Below are 25,005 nucleotides of genomic sequence, written 5' to 3' on the forward strand. Positions count from 1 at the left end.
TCGTGCCTCCTCTCCTTCCTCGGGTCCCCCTCCTCCCTCGTGCCTCCTCTCCTTCCTCGTGTCCCCCTCCTCCCTCACGTCTCCTCTCCTCCCTCTCTTCTTGCTCTTTTCTCTCCATTTTTGTATATCTCTGTGCCTCCATTCATACCTTACATGTTTCTCTATGCAGAGTTTTCTTCACATTCTCCAAGGTTTCCATGATCCAGAACACTTTCATTGCCAGAGAGGTTTGCCAGTTCCAGACGCAGGGCCAAGAAGAGTCTGATATTCCAGCCATCAGGATCTGCTGGGCACATCCCAGACTCACATCTGTCCAGGCTCTGGCTGTAAATACATTTTGTCACTTGAATGTGAAAATGTTAATTATTAATCTTGAAAGCAATGCTTCAAAGTAGCTGCCACTTAGATTTTGGTTGACTAGTTTGTATAAACATGTGCTATCAATAGAAATAGTTTGCACTGGAGATTTGCTTGGGTTTTTCTGTAGAAACTTTCTTCATGCTCCAGACATTATGAGGATCAAAGCATTACTCTAGTGGCAGATGCTCTTCCTCTGCTTCCCTCCCTCCCTTCCTTCCTTCCTTCCTTCCTTCCTTCCTTCTTCCCTTCCTCCCTCCCTTCCTTTCTTCCTACCTCCTTCCCTCCCTCCCTCTCTTTCTCTCTCTTTCTTTCTTTCTTTTTCTTTTTTGTTATCAACACATGAACACATATTTCTAATAGCTAACATTTTGAGTAATGACTCTGTACAAAAAAGATGACCAGGGGTTCACATACACGATCTTATTTAACCGGGGATTACAGGGGTTAAACTACAGCCCCATTGTCACTAAGTTGCCCAACCAGCTCTCTAATCCCAGTGGGCCTTATGACGGGGCCTAAGCTCTCAACCTTGCTCTCAGTGACAAGTACAGAACCATCCCTGTGGAAGATAGAGATGAAATGGCTCAGTCAGTCAAGGAATGTGGAATCTGGTAGGAAAGATATTTTAAAAGGTTCACAAATACAATAATAAAGGGCAGAATGCAACCTGATATTCCCCTTTCAGTCCTACAGATAAAGAATAGTAGTGATTTTTTAAAAAGAACAGACTTTTCTTATAGGTGAAGCTTTTTAAAAGAACTTGGAGAAAGGAAACCACAGAGTATATTATGAGGCAGGCAGCTTTCCAAACACCACAATTACTTCTGTAGAAAAGCAGGAACAAGACCGAAGGGGTAAAACAGTCCACTAAGTCAATGGCTGGGGTGGAGGTAAGACTTTTATGTGCATCTGGAGATAAAGAAGTCAGAAGGGCTGAGGAAATATTAGAGTTAATGACCCCCATGGGCAGTAACCCCTGACGCCAGAGGGGTGACTGCTGTAATCAGAACTGCATAGATACTGAAAAGTAAAAATTAACCATGAACACTGCAGGGCCCTTGAAGGCCAAGACCTCTTCTTGGTTTGTTTTGTTTTGCTATAAATCATTTACTTAATACATTGTAGTTCTTAAGATAGTACATGGTGTATTAACTTATGACCATTGTCAAATTGAGAGAAAAAAATGCAAAATTTGTATATAAAAAAGAGAAAAATCTCTCAAACTGTTTTCTTTATATATGTGACTGGGGGCTGAAATCAATGCCCAGACTCGTTTTTGAAGGATTAAAATCATTCTATCGTTACCTAATCTTCCAACAGTTTTAAATGATCACAAATTCTAGTAGCATTGGCAAAGGAGTGGTCTTCCCACCAAAATTCTACTTTTCATGAATGTCTATCCATCTTTACTTGTGAGCATGTTCAAAAATTGTGGAAGGATGCAGAGCTAGGAAGGTCAGGAGCTTGGTGGAAGAGTGGTGAAAGCTTGAGCTCCCTCTGTATCTTTTCATACAAGACTGTTTTTTTCAGAATGAAAAAATTTATTCTGTTAATGCATTTGCTGCCTAAAAATCCTAGCTGGGGTCTGGCATGGAATGGTAAAAGCTATGATGTGGATATTTCTCAGAAGAAGTTCATTTGTACTACGTTTTCTTTTTAAGGGATATTTGATTACAATTATCTTTTTCCAAAAAATCTTGCTAGAACTTGCAAAGTTCTCACAGAAATTGGTAGAGAGCAGTCAGGCAACAGCAAGAGGGAAAAAACAGTGAGTGCTGACTTTGAAAAGTATTTATATACATTCCAGAGCATTCCGAACATGTAAAGAATAAACTTAGCAAGGAAAAGGATTCCATGCCTAAAAGTGTATCTTTGAAACTGGAATTTCAGTGGAAGAAATAAGTTATGTTGTTAGCACGTGAAGAGAAACAGAACAGAAATTAAAGGCCCAAATGAAGTGTTCGTGGAAGATTCGTGAGAGCGAAGGGCAAACATACACAAGAAGATACTTCTCATAAGGACATGCCTTGCAATTTGAGCATTTTTGAGCTTGCAATGGAATTTTAAAGCCATCCAGAAACAACAGATGTTTGAACCCAAATGATCCAACTTCTTGATGCCAAAATTAGGGCTCTGAAGAGGAACGTTAGCGTTATAACACATGAAGAATAACCTCAGTAAGTCTTCTCTAGGCAAACAGTTGAAAGATTTATCCTATGGCTTGCTGACCTACCCTTTTATCTGTGCCATTTATATTCTAAGTGATAAAAATTTCTGTCAAATGAGGATATTAATAACTAAAATCCAAGTCTTGTTTCTAAGTCTGACTTCAATCTCTTCTGTCTCCTCTTGGGGCACTTTATCTCTGCATTGAATTATGAAACCAGGAGGAGGACCCTTCTGAACATTATTTATTTCCAAACTTTTATATATGAAAACTAGTAACAGGCTATGGCTGCATCTACATAACACAGAATTATCTAGCTAATAGCTGTAAGTAGCCAAGGAAGATTATGAGCAAGCAAACAAAAACCAGCTAACACCAACTCCCACCACCAATTAGAAAGTAAACTCCACTTTGCAAGATATTTTTTCCCCAGATTAAGTAGGTAACTGCTAAACTCTAAATCTCTCCTTTAGTGGACTTAAAATGTTATTATCATTTAATTCCAAAACAAGATTGTTGTTTTCTCATTAGCTTGTTGGATTTACTTTCCCCCCTCAATTCTCTGTTAAATGAATGCAATTTAGACATCAAACCACTTTATTCAATTTCTTGCATATCTCATTTACCAAATAAACTTCCCAGCAATGTAGCAAGGCTTGTTTATTTCCAGAAGGATGTTAGCATAAATATGTTTCTTTTTTCAGCCACACAAATACTATAAAATAGCACCTTTGGGGAGAAAGTGGCAGGATGGTCATAGTTCTAAAAGGCAGCCAAGAACTCAAACTGTAACTTTATTTTAAACACAGCATCTTAGTTATAATTATAATTTAGCTCCATAGCACGTAAGTGTGGTATGAACAGGAAATGGGAGTACATCTTCAGAGCCTGATAAGATTCACTAATGTAAGACATATGTTCTGTTTCTTAGCTGGCAACTAAACCTAGGCAGAAAGAAGAAAAGCATATATATGTTTATCTTTAACCTAAAGATCAGACTTACAAACCTTGGGAGATTTGTTTGAATCACTATAGAATTAAGCAATGAAGTCAAGAAACATGTAGCATAGGTTCAGTTGCAAAAAAAAAATAATAATAATTTTACTTGAAAAATAAAGATTTGAAGTAACTTCCAGAGGAAAATTAATTAAGTTAGCTATGCATCACAAGCTGGTGTTATCTCAGGGCAGCTTTAGCAAGGCAGAGCCTGTCCTTAGAGAAATCATTGCTAATCAAGGGGACGTTCCAGATGAAAGAATCTCCATTATCTACAAAAGGCCAACGCTGAATTCACTAAGCATTGTATGTTTTAAGAACATTCTACAGTGTCAATAACTATTCATAGTTCTACTTCGGACAAGTAAAAGTATGTCAGATTTACACTTAAGATTAAGATTATACTTTTTATTTTTAGTTTTTGAGACCAAGTCTCACTCTCAGTGGAGAGAGTGCTGTGGCATCATAGCTCACAGCAATCTCAAACTCCTGGGCTTAAGAGATTCTCTTACCTCAGCCTCCCTAGTAGCTGGGACTACAGGCACCTGCCACAACTCTTGGCGATTTTTTTTTTTTTTAGAGACAAGGTGTTGCTCTGGTTCAGGCTGGTCTCGAACATGTGAACTCAGGCAATCCACCCTCCCCGGCCTCTCAAGTGCTAGGATTACAGGTGTGAGCCACCACTCCCAGAAAGATTACTCTCATGTTCTAGGAAGGAACTAATGGTTTCCACATTTTCATATTAGTGTCTTAGAGAAAGCAGAAGCAGAAGATAGAGACACGATTCAGCAATGGACTCATGACAGTACATTAAAGTACACACAGGCTAATCAAATCACCAATTTTACAGTCTATGTTAAAGACAACAAAAGGGAGCTAATATTTGTGCCTATCATTAAAATACATGTTGGATTTATTATTCTTGATAAAGATCACGGTAAAGAAACATCTGGGGAAAATAATCATTTAGAGTTTTGGATTCTATTCTTTTACAAAAGGAAGTCTAGGGAGATTTCTCTCTTTATTCTGAATAAGAACAAATTCTGTCATTCAACAAATATTTATTGAATGCTCTCTACGTATGAGATGCTGTTGTAATTGCCAGGGATATAACAATGGGAAGGAAAGCCAGAGAAGAAGCTCACATTCTAGTAGGAGAGGTCAGGTAATAAAAATGCAAACAAGAGTCCCTCAAGGATAATTAGTGCTCTAAACGGTATGAAAAGGTGATGTGTGAGAAAGACAGAATAGGTAGGGAATATTTTAAACAAGATGATCAGTAAGATCAAAATATGGTCATTAATGAGGAGAGGGGAAGAGATGAGCTTGTAAAGGCAAGCAGGGATCAGATCATATAAAAGACCTGCTGTATCCTGATGTCTAGATTTCCCTTTAAGAACAATGAAAAGCCATTAGAAAATTTACATGAGCAAGTAACTTTGATCAGATTTTTATGTTTTATAATTATAAAATATTTCAAGCATTCATGAATTTATAGGTAAAAAGAAAATGAATACCTCAAGAAATTATATTCAGTTAAAATCCCCAGAGTACCATTTTCAGTTCTATTTCCCTCCCTTTTTATTTATTTTTTTATTTATTTTTTTTATTTTTTTTTTTAAAAATATGGAACGCTTCACGAATTTGCGTGTCATCCTTGCGCAGGGGCCATGCTAATCTTCTCTGTATCGTTCCAATTTTAGTATATGTGCTGCCGAAGCGAGCACTCCCTCCCTTTTTAAAAGCAATCACTATTCTGAATTTTATGCTTATCATTCTCAAGCATGTTCTTGTGCTTTAACCACACATATTCACACATACCTATAAACAATATAGGTCTTGCATGTTTTCAAACTTTCTATAGAATGATACTACACTGTACAAGCATTTTTATACTTACTTTTTATCTTCAGTATTATGTTTTTGAGACTTAGCCATGCTGATATAGAAAGCTCTTATTGGCTCGGTACCTGTGGCTTAAGTGGCTAGGGTGCCAGCCACATACACCTAAGGCAGCAGGTTCAAATCCAGCCTGGGCCCGCCGAACAACAATGACGGCTGTAACCAAAAAATAGCCAGCATTGTGGCAGGCGCTGTGGTCCCAGCTACTTTGGAGGCTGAGGCAGGAGACTCACTTGAGCCCAGGAGTTGGAGGTTGCTGTGCGCTGTGATGCCACAGCACTCTACCCAGGGAGACAGCTTGAGGCTCTGTCTCAAAAAAAAAAAATAGAAAGCTCTTATTCATTAACTTTCAGCAACTATTTAGTATTCTCTTGGATTGACAGATCCTAATTTATTCATCTTTTTGGTTATTTTCAATGTTTTTGTTTATATCTCCCCAGGAAGGCAATGTTAAAATAGACACACAAAAATAAGTGGGAAGACTTTTCAGTAATCCAACAGGAAGCTGGTGGTGGCTAAGATAACAACTGAGATGAAGAGAAATAGAGAAATTGGAATGTATTTTTGAGATCCAGGTGATTGGACTTGCTGCTGGATTTGATAGGGAAGAGGGGTTGGTGAGAGAAGATAAGAACTCCAGGATGAATGCTAACTTTGGCTAGCAATTTTTAAGTCATCTAAGGACCCAAATCTTAGAGCTTTACAAAGTATTGTGTGATATGGCATTTTAATTTCTTTCTTTCTTTTCTTTTTTTTTTTTAGTAATTAATAGAAGATTTATTTAAGCAAGAATATATCCAGTCATCGTTGCCAAAATTAATATGCAATGTTATATGTTCGATCAAGTTTTCTTTCCTGGGTAAGTTTTTCTTTCCTATCCCTGTCCCTATTGAAAACATAATACCAGAAGATGAGGGGCCCAATTCCAACCACAGCTCCTAACAATGAGTTCTTGGGAATGGGTCTAAAATTGGGATAGACATTTGCTGATCTTGCATAGGTCCAACGAATCAAGGCAGGATCTATGTGCCCTCAGCGTTGGGGTCAGGGTCGTTGTACTGAAGCAGGTACTCCCGTTTAAGCAGGGCTCTTATAGCTAACTGATCCGCTTGCGCCTTCCGGGTTGCCCGAGATTGGTCATATTGGGCTGGGTCGAGGGTCTGGGGCAGAGCGGCAGGGGGAGACGGAACATAACTTCAGGAACGACTTTGGAGGCGCCAACCGTTCGACATCTTGGCGCGCCTTTAATTTCTTAAGGTGTATGAAAATCGTACTTATATATGAACAACGGACTTTACAATTAGTTCTCTATAATACATTGGAATTATATTGAGATTTAGTTAACTGAAAATCTTGAATATCATCAGAAAAAAATGAAATTATGATGGGTTTTTTATGATAAAAAAATTACAGGGGAATGTGTATGTCTGAAGGGGTATGAATAAAGCAAAACTGGTTATACATTGAACACTTTTGAAGCTGAGTGACTGGCATGTGAAGGTTGAACTTTTGTGAATATTGCAAAAATTACATGATAAAAAGTTTAAAAAGAGATAAGAAAAAAATTAAGTTATCTCCCTATCCAGATGAGAATTGCTCCTTATCTGCTTTTCAAATAAACATACAAATAATAACCACTCTAAGTACATCGTAGTAGTAAGTAGTTTGTCAGAGAAATCAGGAAATCCAGCCAAAGTTCTTAAGTCCTTGAGGCTTATAAACCCCTCATAAATATGATGAAACTTCATGAACATTTTTCCCAGGGGGAAAAAAATGCAATTCTGCATAATTATCTGAATGTTATTAGCAATGTTTAGACTAAGTTAAGAAATACAGATGAGGCTCGGTGCCTGTAGCTCAGCAGTTAGGGTGCCAGCCACATACACCAGAGCTGGCAGATTCAAACCCAGCCCAGGCCCGCCAAACAACAATGACAACTACAACCAAAAAATAGCCAGGTGTTGTGGCCGGTGCCTGTAGCTACTTGGGAGGCTGAGGCAGGAGAATCACTTAAGCCTATAGGAAAAACGCCTATATGCCCCCGGCCAAAAAAGCCCTTTGAGAGAGAACAGTGAAAAGACTTTGTGCAGGCATATTTGCGAGAAACATATGGCCGGGTTAGTTGCGGGCCTAACATGACCAAGGCTTTGGCTAGAATGGCATTTCCAGAGCTGTCTAGACTGTGTTAAGGAATAAGGTTGACTTTATAAGGCCCATAAAAAAGCCCTTTGGAAAACTGGCCAGACACATCAGTAACATTTCCTGATCTGTGGTAAGTGACAAAGGTTGCTTGCTGATGGGTCTGGGAATGGAAATGTGCTCGGGGACCTCAAGAGAAGAGGAATTTACCCAATGCATTCAGGTATCTAATGGCACAGATGAAATCTGGGCTTGTGAAAAGCTTTTGAGAAGTCCGGCCTGAAAATTCCTTATAAAAGTTTCCAGCAAAAACCCCCTGACTTAAGGCCTACATGGGAGCAGAGGTTTGCACACAAATTCCTGTATGCTCAAGGAGTTTCTCTATGCTTTGATCGAAGTAACAACAGCCTCCAAGCAGCAAAGCCAGCAAGGGCAGGTACTCAATGTACCTTGTTCCTCCATAGTCTCAGGCTTTATCAGATAAGAACAAAGAAAGTAATGACTGACAACAGTTCTTCATTAAGTTATGTTAAACCAGGTTATGTTGAAAGGGTTATGCTTAAAGGTGTATGTTGGGTGGATTATCAGATTATTAGGGAGGAGCTACTTACAGGGCGGGTGGTCACAAGATGTTTAAAAGGATTAATGAAGTCATTAATGTCCAATGCACATGTGCAGAGAGAAGTCATTGACGTCCAATGCACATGTGCAGAAGGATTGTAATGAATGTTAATGAGGTCATTGCTATATAGTGCGCTTGCACAAGATTGATTATAGAAACCAACAGTAAATAAAGAAGCTCGCCATTTTGCCTGAGCGAGCAGATGGTCACCTTTATTTAAAACACAATTTCAATAAGCGTGCTTATTCTTTAAGATATTGCTTTTTCGTGAGACCCTAACAGCAACACCCTTACGGCAACAAAGCCTGAGAGTTTGAGGTTGTTGCGAGCTGTGACACCATGGCACTCTGCCTAGGGTGACATGGTGAGACTTTGTCTCAAAAAAAAAAAAATCCAGATGAGTTCAGTTAAAGACATTGTTGAAGTTCTGATACTGTTACTATGAATTCTTAGGTAACTTGTTAGTATGGACTTTTGTCACATCGGTTTGTTATGTTTTGTTTTGTTTGAGACAGAGCCTCAAGCTGCCGCCCTCGGTAGAGTGCTATGGCATCACAGCTCACAGCAACCTCCAATTTCTGGGCGTAAGTGATTCTCTTGCCTCAACCTCCCAAGTAGCTGGGACTACAGGCACCTGCCACAACATCTGGCTATTTTTTGGTTGTAATTGTCATTGTTGTTTGGCAGGCCTGCATTGGATTCAAACCTGCCAGCTCTGGTGTATGTGGCTGGTGCCTTAGCGGCTTGAGCTATAGGCACAGAGCCGTCACATCAGATTTTGAATATTTTCATATTTTAGTGTTCTACTCCACAGGGTGTTTCTATCCCTATCTAGAGTTATAGCTGGGTGATTGGGATTTGAGTCTTGCCTTTGTCACTTTTAAGTAATATGATCAATCCTGGAAGTCACTTAACCTGTCTAAGCCTCAGCTTTTTTATCTGTAAGATTGAAATAGTAATACACCAAGTGTTATTATGTGATAAACTTGAAAGTTCTTTATAAAATTTAAAGAGTACTATAAATTGGTGGTAACATTTTATACCTACTATGTGCCAGAAACTCTTCTAAATGCCTAATGTACCTCATTTTTCTTTACCTTATGAGGAAATTGAATCTGGGAGAAGTTAAGTAACTTGCCTGATGTCACACAGCTAGCGAGTGGTAGAGCTAGGATTTGATCCCATCCACTCTGATTCTAGATTATATGCTCTCAATTTTCATACTCTGAATTATATATAACAAAATATAACACCCACACCCCTCCACTGCCCTATAATATTAATGCAATGTTTTGATCATCTGATGAATTCTAGCAATCTAGCACTGAGAAGAAAACTGTAATTTAAGTATTGGTTAAATTCTAAGAAAAAAATTTATTCCACTTTGATCTATGTTCAATGTCTGTTTTTTAAAAACAACTTTAAATTAAAGTTTTAATTTAAATTTTGTTTTTAAAAATGTTTATAATTTTGTAAAATTTGTCATTTTAAATAAATATTATAATTTTTGTAAAATTTTAAATATTGTAAAATTTAATATTATTTTGTTTCACTCCTTCTTTGAAGAAGTGGTTGATTGCAGGGCTGGGACAGCGAAAATACAAGTGACTCTGGAGTATATTGTGGTGACAAAGAAAGTAAGGAAGTGCTCAAAAAATGAGAGCACATCAACGACACAGCAGCCAACCAAAAATTGCTCCTAGCGGCCAAAGTTGGAACATCAAACAATAAGTAAAATAACAATAGAATTGAATTATAATCCACCAAACAAAATAAATATTCATAAATTCATAATGATGTTAACAAATAATTGAATTTTTAAAAACTAATGGGGAGAGAAGACATAGCTTGCTTTACATAAAATTCCAATTATTAATAATAAATATGGAAGAAATGAGAGAAACAGAAAATTAAAAACACAGCCCTGCAGTAATGTTTGCTGCAGGCAAGATCCATCAATGGAGGCTTAAGATCAAGAGAACAGAAGCAGGCTCTTTCCATAATCTTAACGTATCTCCCTGAAGGTATTCATCAGTTACAAAGGTAAAAACAGTAATTTTGTAGTGGAGAAATCTGGCAACTAGCACCCTAATCAAATGATGGAGACTACAACACTGGTAATATCACAGATCCAGATCATGAACTCCCTAATCATTAAGTCCTCAGATGGCCGTACCATTTCCATGTATCCTTTTCAAAAATGCATAAGCTCAAACCAAGCATGGTGACTCACGCCTGTAATCCTAACACTCTGAGGGGCCAAGACGGGTGGATCACTTGGGTTCAGGAGTTTGAGACTAGCCTGACCCTGTCTCTACTAAAAAGAGGGCATTGTGGTGCATGCCTGTAGTCCCAGGTACTTGGGAGGCTGAGGCAAGACAATTGCCTGAGCCCAAGAGATTAAGGTTGCTGTGACTTATGATACCATGGCACTGTACCCAGGTACTCTGTCTTCAAATAAAAAAAAAAATGCATAAGCCCAATTTAATCATGAAAAATATCATAGAACTGAGGAACATTCTACAAAAACCTGTCCAGCATTCTTCTAAAGTGTCAAAGTCACCAAAGAGAAGGAGAGACTGAGTAAAAGTCTATGCCGGAGAAGACTAAGAGGACACAACCCCAGGCTCTTAAAAACAAGTCTCATGGAAAAACAATTATAGGAGTTTCACAGAAACATCATCTTCAAATCAGGCTCACTCCCTACCATTTGGGGGGATCTGGGTCAAAAGTACATTTTGAAGTCAATATCAATATCCCATGTCTAAATATTTTTAAAGTTCTAAATAAAGCAAAACAAATTGTTAAATAAATATTTAAATCTTCCTACATAGTCACCTTCATAGCTGGGCACAGTGACTCACCCCTATAATCACAGAAATTTGGAAGGCTGAAGCAGAAGGAATGCTTGAACCCAGGAGTTTGAGATTAGGCTGCACAACATTTCTTTCTTTCTTTCTTTCTTTTTTTTTTTTTTTAATAGAGTCTCACTTTGTCACCCTCAGTAGAGTGCTATGGTGTCATAGCTCACAGCAACCTCAAACTCTTGAGCTCTCCTGGAATAGCTGGGACAACAGTGCCTGCCACAAGGCCTGGCTATTTTTAGAGATGGGGTCTGACTCTGGCACAGGCTGGTCTCCAACTGAACTTGTGAGTTCAGGCCTTGGCCTCCCGGAGTGCTAGAATTATAGGAGTGAATCATGGTGCCTGGCCTGGACAACACTTCTTTAAAAAATTTTTTTTTCTTTTAATTATCCAGGTAGTCCCAGTTATTCAGGAGGCTGAGGCAGGGAATTTCCCAGGAGTTTAAAGTTGCTGTGAGCTATGATGATACCACTGCACTCTAACCTGGGTAAGAGAGTGAGACCCTGTGGCTAAAAACACAAAAACAAAATAATACCTCACAACAAACTGAAAGATCCAATTTGAATTTAGATTTCTCAAACCCTTAAGAATTTCATACCAAAAAGTAGCAAGGAAATAGGGAGAGAGCTGGCTTCTTGTCCCCAGCCCATGGCCACCCATCCTTGGGAGGATATAGGTAGGGAAGCCATGGAAGTTGCTTGGGCCATGTGAGGTGGGAATTCCTCTGTTCTGATTACCCCAAATGTGGTCTGGTGAGGGTACGCAGACTCTGAGTGGGTACATCTCCTTAGCAACACAGACACCTCACCCTATGGAGAGGGGTTGGGCCCAAGGAAGGCCAGAGTAAAGGCCTCAAAAGTTTGAGACTCAGGGTCAGGTGGCTTCACCCCTGCTCCCAGCCTAGGGTGATACTGCTTTTCATACTTCTTGATGATCAATCATCAAATGTGGGAATAGAGAGCAAAACTTTTGTTCTTCTGAGTCCTTTGGAATATTACTTTGAAATGGAGATTTTTATTGCGATATTAATTGACAAAGACAAATTAATTGACAAAGATGTAATGATTTCTCTTTTGGCATTATGGAAGACTGAGGCCTTCTAAAATTCAAGGTCAGGCTCAGCGCCTGTGGCTCAGGCGGCTAGGGCGCCAGCCACATACACCTAGGGTGGCAGGTTCGAATTCCCAGCCCGGGCCCGCCAAACAACAATGATGGCTGCAACCAAGAGATGGCCGGGCGTTGTGGCGGGTGCCTGTGGTCCCAGCTACTTGGGAGGCTGAGGCAGGAGACTCGCTTGAGCCCAGGAGTTGGAGGTTGCTGTGAGCTGTGATGCCATGGCACTCTGCCCAGGGGGATAGCTTGAGGCTCTGTCTCAAAAAAAATAAAATAAAATAAAATAAAATTCAAGGTCACATATAAAATAAGGTGGAGTTGGCATGATTTTGTATGTTTTTTACATAGTGTATGAGATTTAAAAGATAATCTCTTGGGGCCAAGGTTGGTGGCTCACGTCTATAACCCTAACACTCTGGGAGGCTGAGGTGGGTGGATCACTTGAGCTGTGGAGTTCAAGACCAGCCTGAGCAAGAGCAAAACCCTGTCTCTATTAAAAATAGAAAAATTAGCCAGGCATGGGTAGTGTGTGCTATATAGAGACTTAGCTACTCAGGAGGCTGAGACAGGAGGATGACTTGAGCTTAGGAGTTGGAGGTTGCTATCATTTATGATCATACTACTGCACTTTACCTTGGCAGATAGAGCAAGACTTTGTCTTAGGGGAAAAAAAGAGGGTAAGTGAGGTTAGAGAGAATGAAAAAGGAGATTTTTCATTCTGGGCTGTGGGATTTTTTTCTTGTCATGTAGATATATCACACTTACATTAACCCCACCAAAAAAAATGAAGATCTTATAATAGTCCCTTATGAAAATACAGAAGTTGGATTGCTGAATTTAATCATCAGGCATAGGTCTTTTGGTCCCCAGATGAAACACTGCCAACACAACATATTAGGTAATGTGATAAATACAGAAACGCTATTTTTTCCTTAATGGCAACATTCACATTTGAAGCAAGCTGTCAGTAGCAAACAGCTTTGCTTGAGTTGCCTGGTTTAGCAGATGTCTTTGTTGAGAATGTGACAATTATCACCATTATTTATTTCACTGAATATCAAGTGGTACAGAGGAAAGCCAAGTCCTCATCAATAGTGCACATGGTCAATTACATCATGCTATCTTCTCACATGCCTCGCTCTTTGTTACTTGCTCTTAAAATTATGAAAAGATGTATCTGACTCTGACTTATCTGACTCTACTCAAAAAGCAAATGCAGTTCAAAGTTAATACTAGCTGTAACACAAAACTATGTAGACTACATGGGAAAAAGGAAATTATTTTCTCTAGTGACTTGACTTGCTGTGTAATAATATCAGGCAACAATTACCAAGCACTGACTCTACACCAGATAATGAGCAAACACTTTACATACATTATCTCTTTCAATTATAGTCAGGAGCTTCCTTGACATTTGCATATATTCTTTCGCTTGCTCTGTGTCTTCCTTTTAACATATTATTTGTTACATTAGCCAATGGCTTGTTTAGACATGATGAATATTATGACTTTTTGTCCATGGAATAATTCCTACTATAGAAGTAGAAAATTTACATTGCTATAAAGGCTAAATTATTGAGGAAAACAAGATAAAAATCTTGCTCCAAATATGTTAAATGTAATCCTCAATTCTATACATTAAATCTAAATAATACTTGATACAGAATTCAACAATTTATTAAACAATAAAGCACCCATTATGGGAGTGCTTCGCATTCACTGAATTGGATACAAGAATGATCTAGGCTCTGTCTTTCTTTTCCAAGAGCATATGCTCCCATGGAGAAGAGAAACAAACATCTGAGCACCAAAATACATTGTGGTAAGTTCTATATTCTAGATGTCAACTGAGTATTTGATAATGTGAGAGGCTCTTGTTTCTGAATTTGGTGATGAGGAAAGAGGTTTTTCAAACAGAATGATTTGAAGTGGACTCTGAAGGTTCCTGACCACAGGTCCTTACATTTTGAGGATCCAGGCCAGGCACGATGGCTTTCTATAATCTCATCATTCTGGGAGGCCAAGGGGGGTGGATTGCTTGAGCTCACAGGTTTGAGACCAGCCTGAGCAGGAGTAAGACTCCGTCTCTAAAAATAGCCAGGCACTGTGGCAGGTACTGGTAGTCTGAGCTACTTAGGAGGCTGAGGCAAGAGAATTACTTGAGCCCAAGACTTTGAGGTTACTGTGAGCTATGATGCCATGGCACTCTACCAAGGACGACAAAGGGAAACTCTGTCTCAAAAAGAAAAAAAAAAAACAGTTTTGAGGATCCCCCTTCTGGCCCACCTTGGGCCTTCCTTACAAAAGCTGATCTGAAAGGAAGGTCACCAGACAGAGGCAACAGTCTGAGAAAAGGCAACTGAGTACAGGGTCTCTTTGGGAAACTTGTTACAGACCTGGCTGCAAGAATGGAGTGGGAGATAAGACCATAGAGATAGATTCCAAGTAATTCATGGAGATACAGGACAACGGGTTGGAAATGAAAATCTTTGAGCTGGAAGTATAAAATGCAAAGAAAGCAGTTAACAAGTGAATAGCATAGTTAATTTGCTTTTATTTCACTAATTGGAGGAAAGACAAACTGAAAGCAGAGAGACAATTTAGAAGGCTACTGCAATTGGCTAGGCAAGAGTTAAGGATTTTCTGAAGCAGGGTAGTGAACTGAGGAGACTGATTTGAGAGATAACGGTGGAGGGAGACACCACTGAATTGATTAGGCAAGATCAAAAGTATAGGAGTTAAAAGTGATGAGTTGAATTTAGATCAGAGTTTAAAGTATCTGCAATACATCAGCCTGGGATCCTCAGCATTTACTTAGGAATAAGGGTCCAATTAGGGGAAGACAGAGAGACGAGGGCAAGAAGGTACAGAGCTGGGAGTGGAAGGTAGATAGATTGAGCCAACAAGATAGAAAGAGATTTCCAAGGGATTGTTGGGAGTTAAAATGGAGAGGACTGAACACCACATCTTCAGACAGCTTACAATTAACAGGCTTGTTTTAAAGGGAGGAAGAAGAATCTTGCAAAAAGCCTAAACTGAAGCAGCCCACAAGGCAGGAGGAGAGCCAGAAGAATGCAGCACGGACTCCAGTGGAGATGAGAATCTGAATGAGGAAGTGGTGGTGAATGTCAAATACTGCTGAAAAAAGAATTTGAGCAGAAGGTCTAAGAAGTTTTTGACCTTAGGATGTTCATGAGTTGATGGTCAAGTGGAAGAAGAAAAAAAGATAGTTTGTGGATAAAGAAGGATAGAGACAGAAATACCATATACAGAAATCAAGAGTCAAGGGAAAGTCTCTTTAGGGCAAGAAAAAATAGGTTTTCAGGTCTCAGGGAGGGACTAGAAAATAAAAGGGAGGAGGTAATTGATGGAATAAACTCAAGAAGGACACAGAAAGGGAAAAGAGCAAAAGGATAGGGGGAAACACTGGCTTTAGAAGGGAATTAGCAAAATTCTTCTTTGGACCCTAGATGGAAGATAAAGTGAATGGGCGATAAAAGTTATTCATATCAGATGACCTCCAGCTCTTCATAAAATAGGTGGCAAAAGAAGGTGGAGGTAGATATAGATATAGAAATTTCATGAAAGAGTAGAGGATCGAAACATCTGGTATGATTACTTTAAGAGTGAATCAATGACAGGTGAAAAAAGGAATGCCCCGTGCTATGGAATTCCCAGACAAACTAGATAGAAGATATTTTGAGAGCATCCAGTCAGCCTGGTTATGCTACATTCTCTAGAAATGTTCAACTGCCAAGAAAAGGGAAAAGAAGATATAGATGGCTATCTTAACTGGGACTGAAAATTGGCAGAAAAGTCATGACAGAACAGGGAGAAGAGTCGTAGGGATCCAGGTGAGAGCACAAAGGCAAAAAATTGTCCCTGGGTTTTACAAGGTGCCTTATGCTGATAGCCCCATGAGGCCAGGAAGCCTGGTGTACAGGGAAAGAACGAAGTGATTGGATCTAAAAGTGTGAAGAGTGGGTTAGAAGGAGTGAGGTTTATAAGAGAAAAGGCAGTGGTCCGAGGGAACTTCTCAAGTTCGACAGTCTCTGACGTCAGGAAGTTGTGGGTGATGGTAAAAACTAAGGTGTACTATTCAATAAAAAAAAGAAAAAAAAAACAAAAAAAACTAAGGTGTGGCTGCCTATACTGTGGAGGACTGAGGCAGAAGGAGGTAGAAGTTAAGGAGCTGATAAGTCAGAGAGTTAGAAAGCTTATCAACATAAATTTTGAATCCCAAAGAATACTCTGGTTCTACCTGAGATTTTTGTAATATGACAAAAGGCACATTAATATGAGTAGTTAGACAAATATTTGGAAGGAGGATACTAAGCCTTGTCCATTCAACCAATACACTGAGTATTACAATGTACTTAATGTGAAACCACATTCAGTAAACATGATATGATGGATACTTCTTTAGATGAATTTTTGTAATATGACAAAAGGCACATTAATATGAGTAGTTAGACAAATATTTGGAAGGAGGATACTAAGCCTTGTCCATTCAACCAATACACTGAGTGTTACAATGTACTTAATGTGAAACCACATTCAGTAAACATGATATGATGGATACTTCTTTAGATGATGGTTTAAGTCATATTAAGATTCTGGTTCCTGGGTGGTGCCTATGGCTCAAGGAGTAGGGCGCCAGCCCCATATACCAGAGGTAGTGGGTTCAAACCCAGCCCCAGCCAAAAACTGCAAAAAAAGATTTTAGTTCCCATTGTCAGAGTACAACTTAGCACCTTGTACTAAAGGTAGAAAGTGCAAACCAGTTATTTGAAGAAAAAAAGATAGGAAAGTTAAACCCAATAATTATGAAACATCACCATATATTTAAATAAATGGCTGAACCAAGTAAATAATGGTGATTTCCCAGAAATTACTTGCCTTCATTGTGAAACTGCTAATCATTCCCTAATGTTTTGTCTTAAGAGTATAAACTTTCACACTCAGAGATTCTATAAACAGTCAATGACCCCAGAAACACAGCCCGTCTCACTGAGTCTCCTTCTGGGTTGTCATAAGACTTGCTTGGGGGTGGTACATCTGGAGCCATCAATGAAGGAACCATGACACACTGGGCTAACTAGTCCTTTGTACCCCAGATGGGGACACAGCCACAATTTTCTAAAGTTCTGAAAATAAATAAGCTGTTTTTTTTAGAGACAAGTACACTGACTCTATTATATACACTCATCAGGAGATTGTGCAGCATTTGGGATGTTGTAATCATCTAACTCAAAGAGGAATTGTTAGCCAGATGTTGAAAATATATGTAAATAGGCTCTGGGAATACATGTTATCTCTAAATCTTCCCAAAGAATGTTGACTTAGTCCTAGAGCATTTATTTATACATTCTTTTCAGACACCCTTTAAAGTAAACCGAGAAGCCCTATTTTGCATTACTTAGGTTAGTCCAATGTAGACAAAATGCTGATAATTATTGAAGCTGTCTGGTGGATATGAGAGTTTCTTATACTCTTCTCTCTTCTTTTGTATAGGTTTGAAATTTTTCATACTATAAAGTAAAAACAAATACAAAAAGGAAAGAGTCTCTTTATTGTGCTTGTAACCAAAAGTAATGAGACCTTTGTCTTGCTTTTCTCCTTCCTGTTCACACACACTGTAACCTAAGATAAGAGAACTGCACACACTGACACTAAGATATGGATGGCGTAATATCATTATTACTCCCCATATCCTTTCTCTTCCTAAAAACTTTTCCGTATGCTGTCATTTTATTCACTCCTATGGAACTTCTATTTTCAAAGGCATCCTCCTAAATAGTTGTCTTCCCAAATCCATCATGAGGATGCAACAAGTTTTAATCATTTATGAATCATTTATTATTGAACAACTAGTATGTGCCTTTATTTTAAAATTATTTTATAAATTCCATGGCTAAATATCTTTGTAAGGAAAAAAAACAGCATCCAACAGAAAGTATTTATATGCACAATAAACATCTGTTCAGTACCTGATATCTGCAAAGTGGATACCAAGGCATGCTAGAAACTTCTGCAAGGGAAGCAAAGAATAACTGAATATTAGGTGGCCTTTTGAATGAGAGTAGGGGAACTTTTAAAAAATGCAGACCACCAGGCCTTACCCACAGAGGGCTTTAAGTTTCAGATGTTCTCAGGAAGGGCTGAGAACCACTGGTCTAAGTCACTAAGTCTAAGCAGGCCAGCAGACTCTAGTTTGACTGAAGTCAGCACTGCCTTCAACTTGGAGTATAGTTGGCAGGTGAACGCAGCAGGATATTTGTATGAAGCTGCATCCTGATGCCGGATGGAATATAAAAACAGGGTCCACGCCTAGAGAAAAGGATCAGCAGAATTTGGACAAGTGGATGTACTCAGAGCTGTAGGGCTTAAGGTTAAGTGTGCTTTTGAGTGGGGCCCAGGGGCTCACACCTATAATCTTAGCCCTCTGGGAGGCTGAGGCAGGTGGATTGCTTGAGCTCAGGAAGTTCAAGACCAGCCTAAGTAAGATCAAGACCTCATCTCTACTAAAAATAGAAGGACTAGCTGTGTGTGCATGTTGGGGGGGGTGGGGTGCCTGTAGTCACTGCTACTCAGGAGGTTGAGGCAAGAGGATCGTTCAGTCTCAAGAGTTTCAAGTTTCTGAGCTATCATGATGCTATGGCACTCTATCCAGGGTGACAGAGTGAGACTCTGTCTCTAAAGAAAGAAAAAAATAAGAATGTGCTTTGGCCCTGGGGTAGTACTAAGCAAGGATCCTGAAAATATCAATTGTATATTTTGTCCTTGCTGGGTGGCAGGCACTATGCAAACACATAAACTCATTTGCTGCCCTCAATAGCCCTGTGAGACAGGTTGATTTGTCCAAGGTCAGACAGTAAGAGGCCAAGTTGTGATTTCTGCTTAACTCCATTCTAACTGCTAAGCCCCTGCTCTTTCTGTCCCTCCATTGTGCCTACAAGAACTGAGGCAAAGGTTTGTCAGGCTCAGCCAGGGTGAGAGCAAGGGTGGCTATTTAAGGGGTTCTGGCCACATGAGGTATCAGGCAGCTGGCCATTTCCACACTTCCCTCACTAGTGGGTAAAATAAATTCCCAGTGACTTCTCACTGACAGCGTTCCCATTATTTCCTGTCTTACAACCTGGGCAACACAGGGAAACTGGTAAGTTCCTCTTTGTTACAGCCACTTAGATTTTACCTATTTCTTCCATAGTCCCTGGAGGAACGGCCTGCTGTTCTCATGCTCTTCACCTCCCTTGCCATCAAAGAATACAAGTCCGATGACAGATGAGAGCACTGTGCTTTGGGGACATACTGCTTGTGAACAAGGATCAGGGGCTTAGAGGAATGAAGGTGTTATCGGGAGCTAGAGATTGGAAGGCTGGAAGATATGCTGAATTCTCTGCAATCGCACTTGTAGATAGACTAGCACATTCAAACTGCTCCTACTGCTATCTGAAGTGATAAGATTTCAGGAGATGGGATGATCAAGAGTTCTGCTGCTTCAGAGTTTCTCTTGAAGTACTTTGTACAAGCCTATTTATACAAAGTCTTCATTTTCACAGGGAACAATAAGTATGTGTATGCTGCTCACAAAGACGGTCACCAGTGGTCACAATCCATCAAAGCCTCTTTCTTTTGATAACTAAAGTTATAGACCCAGACACTGCTTTATTAGTATTCCAAATACCAGCACTGCCCCACCCTCTGATAAACAGAGTACAAAACATGTGTCTCCTGGTACTCCCCACGCTACCACCGTGATAGCTCAGTGAGAGCTCAAGACCAGGGGATTTTTCTTCTCCTTATTAATAGCACTTGTAAGTTCAAAACTGTTTTGGCAAATACTTCTGATGAGTAGCTATCAAATATATTGCTATGTATTTTTTTAGATTTAGAGATGGCAGTTTATTTGCTGAGGAAATATAGGAATGACATGTATGAATGACATGTATGAATGAATAATTATTAATAATAATATAATAAATTATATATTACAATATTATAATGAATTCATTACAATATTATAATTAATAATGATGAATAATAATATAATGAATTGTTATACATTATTATACATTATATATTATTCAATATTATATTGAATTATATATTCAATTATTATACAATATTATACAATATTATTCATTATATTCAAGATAATGTCAGTTATCTTACAATATTATTGGATGACAATGCTCTGCATTCTACATAAATAACAGAAGAAAGTAATATTTTACAACAAAAAAAGAGCCAACAATATCATATGTCATTGGGCAAGAGACATAAATAGAACCTCCTCTAAGGAAGACAGATGAATGGCTAACAAATACATGAAAAAATGCTCATAATCTCTAATCATCAGAGAAATGCACATCAAAGTCACCCTGAGAAATCACCTAATCCCAGTAAGAATAGCCCACATCATAAAGTCTTTTTTTTTTTTTTTGCATTGGGGGGGGGCTGGGTTTGAACCTGCCACTCTGGCATGTGGGGCCAGCGCCTTTCTCCTTTGAGTCACAGGCACTGGCCAAGTCTTTTTTCTTTCTTTCTTTCTTTCTTTTTTTTTTTTTTTTTGAGACAGAGCCTCAAGCTATCACCCTGGGTAGAGTGCTGTGGCGTCACAGTTCATAGCAACCTCAAACTCCTGGGCTTAAGCGATTCTCTTGCCTCAGCCTCCTGAGTAGCTGGGACTACAGGCACCGCCACAACACCTGGCTATTTTTTGGTTGTAGTTGTCATTATTTGGCAGGCCCCAGCTGGATTCAAACCTGCCAGCTCTGGTTTATGTGGCTGGCACCTCAGTTGCTTGAGCTACAGGTGCCACCTCATCATAAAGTCTTAAAGCTGCAGATGCTGGTGTGGATATTGAGAGAAGGGAACACTTTTATACATTGGTGGGATTGCAAACTAATACAACTTTTTGGGAAGGAAGTAAGGAGAATCCTCAAAGAACTCAAATTACACCTCCCATTTGATCCTGCAACCCCATTACTAGGCATCTACCCAGAGGGGGGAAAAATCCTTTTATGGGCTGCACCTGTGGCTTAAAGGAGTAGGACGCCAGCCCCACATGCCAGAGGTGGTGGATTCAAACCCAGTCCCAGCCAAAGAAAACTACAAAAAAAAATCCTTTTATCATAAGGACATTTGCACTAAACTGGTTATTGCAGCTCAATTTGAAATTTGAAACTGGTTATTGCAGCTCAATTTGCCAAAATGTGAAAACAGCCTAAATGCCCATAACTGTACATGTATACCATGGAATACTATTCAGTCATTTAAAAAGATGGAAACTTTACATCTTTTATATTAACCTGGATTGGGGTGGAACACATTCTTCTTAGTAAAGCATCACATGAATGGAGAAGCAAGAATTCAGTGTACTTAATTCTAATATGAAGGTAGCAGATGATCTAATACAAGGTGGGGGGTAGGGGAATGAGGAACTAGGGAGAAGGGAGGTGGGAAGGGGATGGGGGTCATGGTGTATGGTATACCTCTTGGGGGTGGGACACAGTTATAAGAGGGACTTTACCTAACACATGCAATCAGTATAATCTGATTCTCTGTACCTTCAACGAATCCCAAACACTAAGAAAAAAAGGCCAGGCATGGTGGCTCATGCCTGTAATCCTAGCACTCTGGGAGGCCAAGGTGGGTGGATTGCCTGAGCTCAGGAGTTCAAGACCCATCTGAGCAAGATCGAGACCCTGTCTCTAAAAATAGCCAGCATTGTGGTGGGTGCCTGTAGTCCCAGCTACTTGGGAGGCTGAGGCAAGAGGATCACTTGAGCCCAAGAATTTGAGGTGGCTGTGAGCTGGGATGCCACAGCACTCGCACTCTACTGAGGGTGACAAAGTGAGACTCTGTCTCAAAAAAAAAAAAAGAAAAGAAAAGAAAAAAAAGACCCCCTCCCCCAAGTTTTAACACATTTCCTCTACCTGACCACACCTTTCTAAATCCTTGTTTCTTCTTAGAGAAAGAAGTAAAAAGGAAATTTGATATTACTTAAAGATATATATTCTGCTCTACAGCCAAGCTCAGTAACTTTCACATATTTGACATTCTTTCAATATCCCACAGAAGTGACTCACCTAGAAGGACACAGCCACATATCTAGACTGAATGGGTCTCAAGGTCTATTATTTCTTTCTTGCTTCAGCAATTGTTTTACCTGTAAAGCGAGAGTGTTCCGCTGGAGATTACTGCATATTGGTGACAAAAGGAAAGGAGGAGGGGAAGCATCTGCCAGGGAACCTTCTGAGATGAGGGTTCTACTTTTGTGATCTTTTCCTTCTCTTCTCCCTTTTCGGAGTTCACCTTGGTTGCACCATAGGGAAGGCTTGGGCTTACTTTTCCTTAACAGCTTACTAAGAATCATGTTTGCCTCTTATCTGGAACTGACAAGAAGGGAGAAGGGCTAGAAGCAGCTGGGCTGAAATGAGAGCAGTAAAGGTGGACTTCTCTCCTATGCTATACCTTGCCAATGGCAGGGTCAACTGAGTCTGTTGTTTGACTGTCATGGAGATGCTAAAAAATGGAGAAGTCTCTGCCATTTGAAATCTAGGGGGAGCTTGTATGGGAAATTTGGGGATTCTTTTCTGAATTTTTTCTTAACGTATTTGTATGTGTGTATAACAGAATTTGGGGATAAATTAAGGAGCAAATATGAATATAATAATCTCTCCCTATTTGCAATACTCAAGTTCTACTTTTCTTCCCCTTTTTGGTGTTGCTCTTTTTACTCTATTTAATAGTTTCCTAAGTCACATCTGACCCCTCCCCATAAATATATGCAATTATTTTCAATAAATATTGAGTGCCTACTATGTGCAGGGCCATTTGCTAGGTTCTGCCTGGGATGTGTAAGGCATTATGCTACGTCCTTCATTAGATAGCTAAGATTTAGTCTACCTCAGGGTGTGCAGTCTCACGGCAAAAGTAACTCATGGGCGTGTTTGCTTCTAGATTTTCAAAAACAACTGGATTTTACAAGAGAAAACATTTTAATTATCTAGTGCTCATTGACAGCATCTAAATGTCACTGACATGTAGCTCGCAGCAAAAATGTATTTTGGAATAATGAACAATTAAATGAACATTTTTATTAAAAACAGGATTTCCGAAGAGTTTGTTCACTTGTGTGTCAAATTATGCCCAGGCCATATGTGAATTACAGAACCACAAGGCAATATCATCTGCAATACAGCTGCTTCACAGAAATTCAAATCCTAAAATTTAGAGTTTCGATAGTTGGTATTGTGGCCCATATATTTGACCAAAAACATCGTAACTGAGTTCTTGAATTTGGTAGGTAGCATATTAAAATTACAAGGTCTCTTCCAACTCTAAGACATTAGATTCTATTAAGACATAAAAGTAGCCTTTCAAAATAAGAACTTGAGGGAGAATTATCTGCTAGGATTTAATGCTGTATTGCTGCCATTTTGGATGATAAATATGACCATTATTTTGGTTTCATAAAATCTGTTTTATGTTTATAGTGGTTGGCTGGCAAGATGCTATCATTTACCACCAAATAAAGGAAAAAAGAATAATCAACCAAAACCCATAAATAAATCATAATCATGATTCCATCCATGGAATGGATCACATCACAAACACCATCATTTGTTTTTTATCAGATGCTTAAGTACCTCCCTAGAATAGGATCTAATCAATATCAAATGATTAGAGATATGGTATAAGAAAGGGTCTCTGAATTGTTGGGAGCCTAGCAAAGAAGGATAGAAATGACATACCAAATGAACTATTCCTAAAGCACTTGTCCTTCTCCAGTCAGTCTCCATGGTAATCCATGGCAATTGCTTCACTTAAAGCAAGCACATTAGTCTCACACAGGGATTTACTTACTCTCCAAATTTCCTGTTTTCCTGGGTATGAGGTCTCTGAGGTGTACCTTCAGGAAATAGTCACTTAAAATAGGTGTGCCAAAAAGGACAACTCGGAGAGAGCAGGTTCCTTCCACTTGTGAAAATTATACCCTTTTTCTAGTTTTACATGTTTTATCTACAGAACTTAAGTTCAATTCAATTTACTTTCAGCAGCCTCTTATATCACAGGAGACTTCAACCATTGCCAAAGTCAACATATTAAGTTTAGTTGTTGAAGGCAGCTGGTTTCCCTTAGAACTATGTGTCCCTAATTCCTAGTTCAGTTAGTTTCTGGTTCAGTGGTAGGAAATGCCAAAGCGAGTTGGCAACAATGGCCTTTTCCACTTATGATAGATTTTCTTTTATGTCCTTTGGATTTTTTTCCAGTATTGTGTTCAGGAGTATTTTTACTGTGTAATCAGATTGGATAGGTCTACAACAAGGCACTGATTGGCAAGAGAACTCCAAAGTAAATGGTTTCCTCTCTTTCCCCAGTCCCAGAAGCAAAGGTGCTGCCCTCAAAGGGAAGTGGAGATCCCCTCTGCATCAGAACTAAGTTTCCAGGACAGCCCTAGAATTTGAAAATTCCTTGAACCTCTAGGCATAAATTGTGATTAATTCGGCCTCCAGGGCAGTCTGGATTCAAACTTCTTATTTGTACATTGCTTCCTCTCCCAGTCCCATCTTGGCTGGAAGGAAAAAGCAAAACCCCTCCTGAGGGGAAAATTTTAAGATTTGCTCTCATTTACTCTAATTTTTTTTCCATTTGTTTAAATCTCTGGGCTCCAAGTTGCATGGTTCTCTTCTTTTCTTTTCTTTTATTATTATTACTGTGTCTTTTGGCTTTTGATCCTCTGTGGAATGAAGTTTGATCTTTAGAAAGAAAAAGGACGCTATGAGGCTTTTTCTAATTTTTGCTCATTAGTTGTATAGCCTTGCAAGAGTGA

The 25,005-nt window shown here is 39.2% G+C and overlaps 1 non-coding gene across 1 annotated transcript; it reads right to left on the reverse strand.

Annotated features, from left to right (window-relative positions):
* Window positions 1-5,143: 5,143 nt before the first annotated feature.
* LOC111724928 lies at window positions 5,144-5,250 on the reverse strand. Its single transcript, XR_002773134.1, has one exon. It is a non-coding gene; the product is annotated as a U6 spliceosomal RNA (small nuclear RNA).
* Between the last annotated feature and the right edge of the window lie 19,755 nt (window positions 5,251-25,005).

This window comes from Otolemur garnettii, unplaced genomic scaffold (assembly GCF_000181295.1).
Source record: "Otolemur garnettii isolate 467f Iridium unplaced genomic scaffold, OtoGar3 scaffold00028, whole genome shotgun sequence".
Lineage (NCBI taxonomy): Eukaryota > Metazoa > Chordata > Mammalia > Primates > Galagidae > Otolemur > Otolemur garnettii.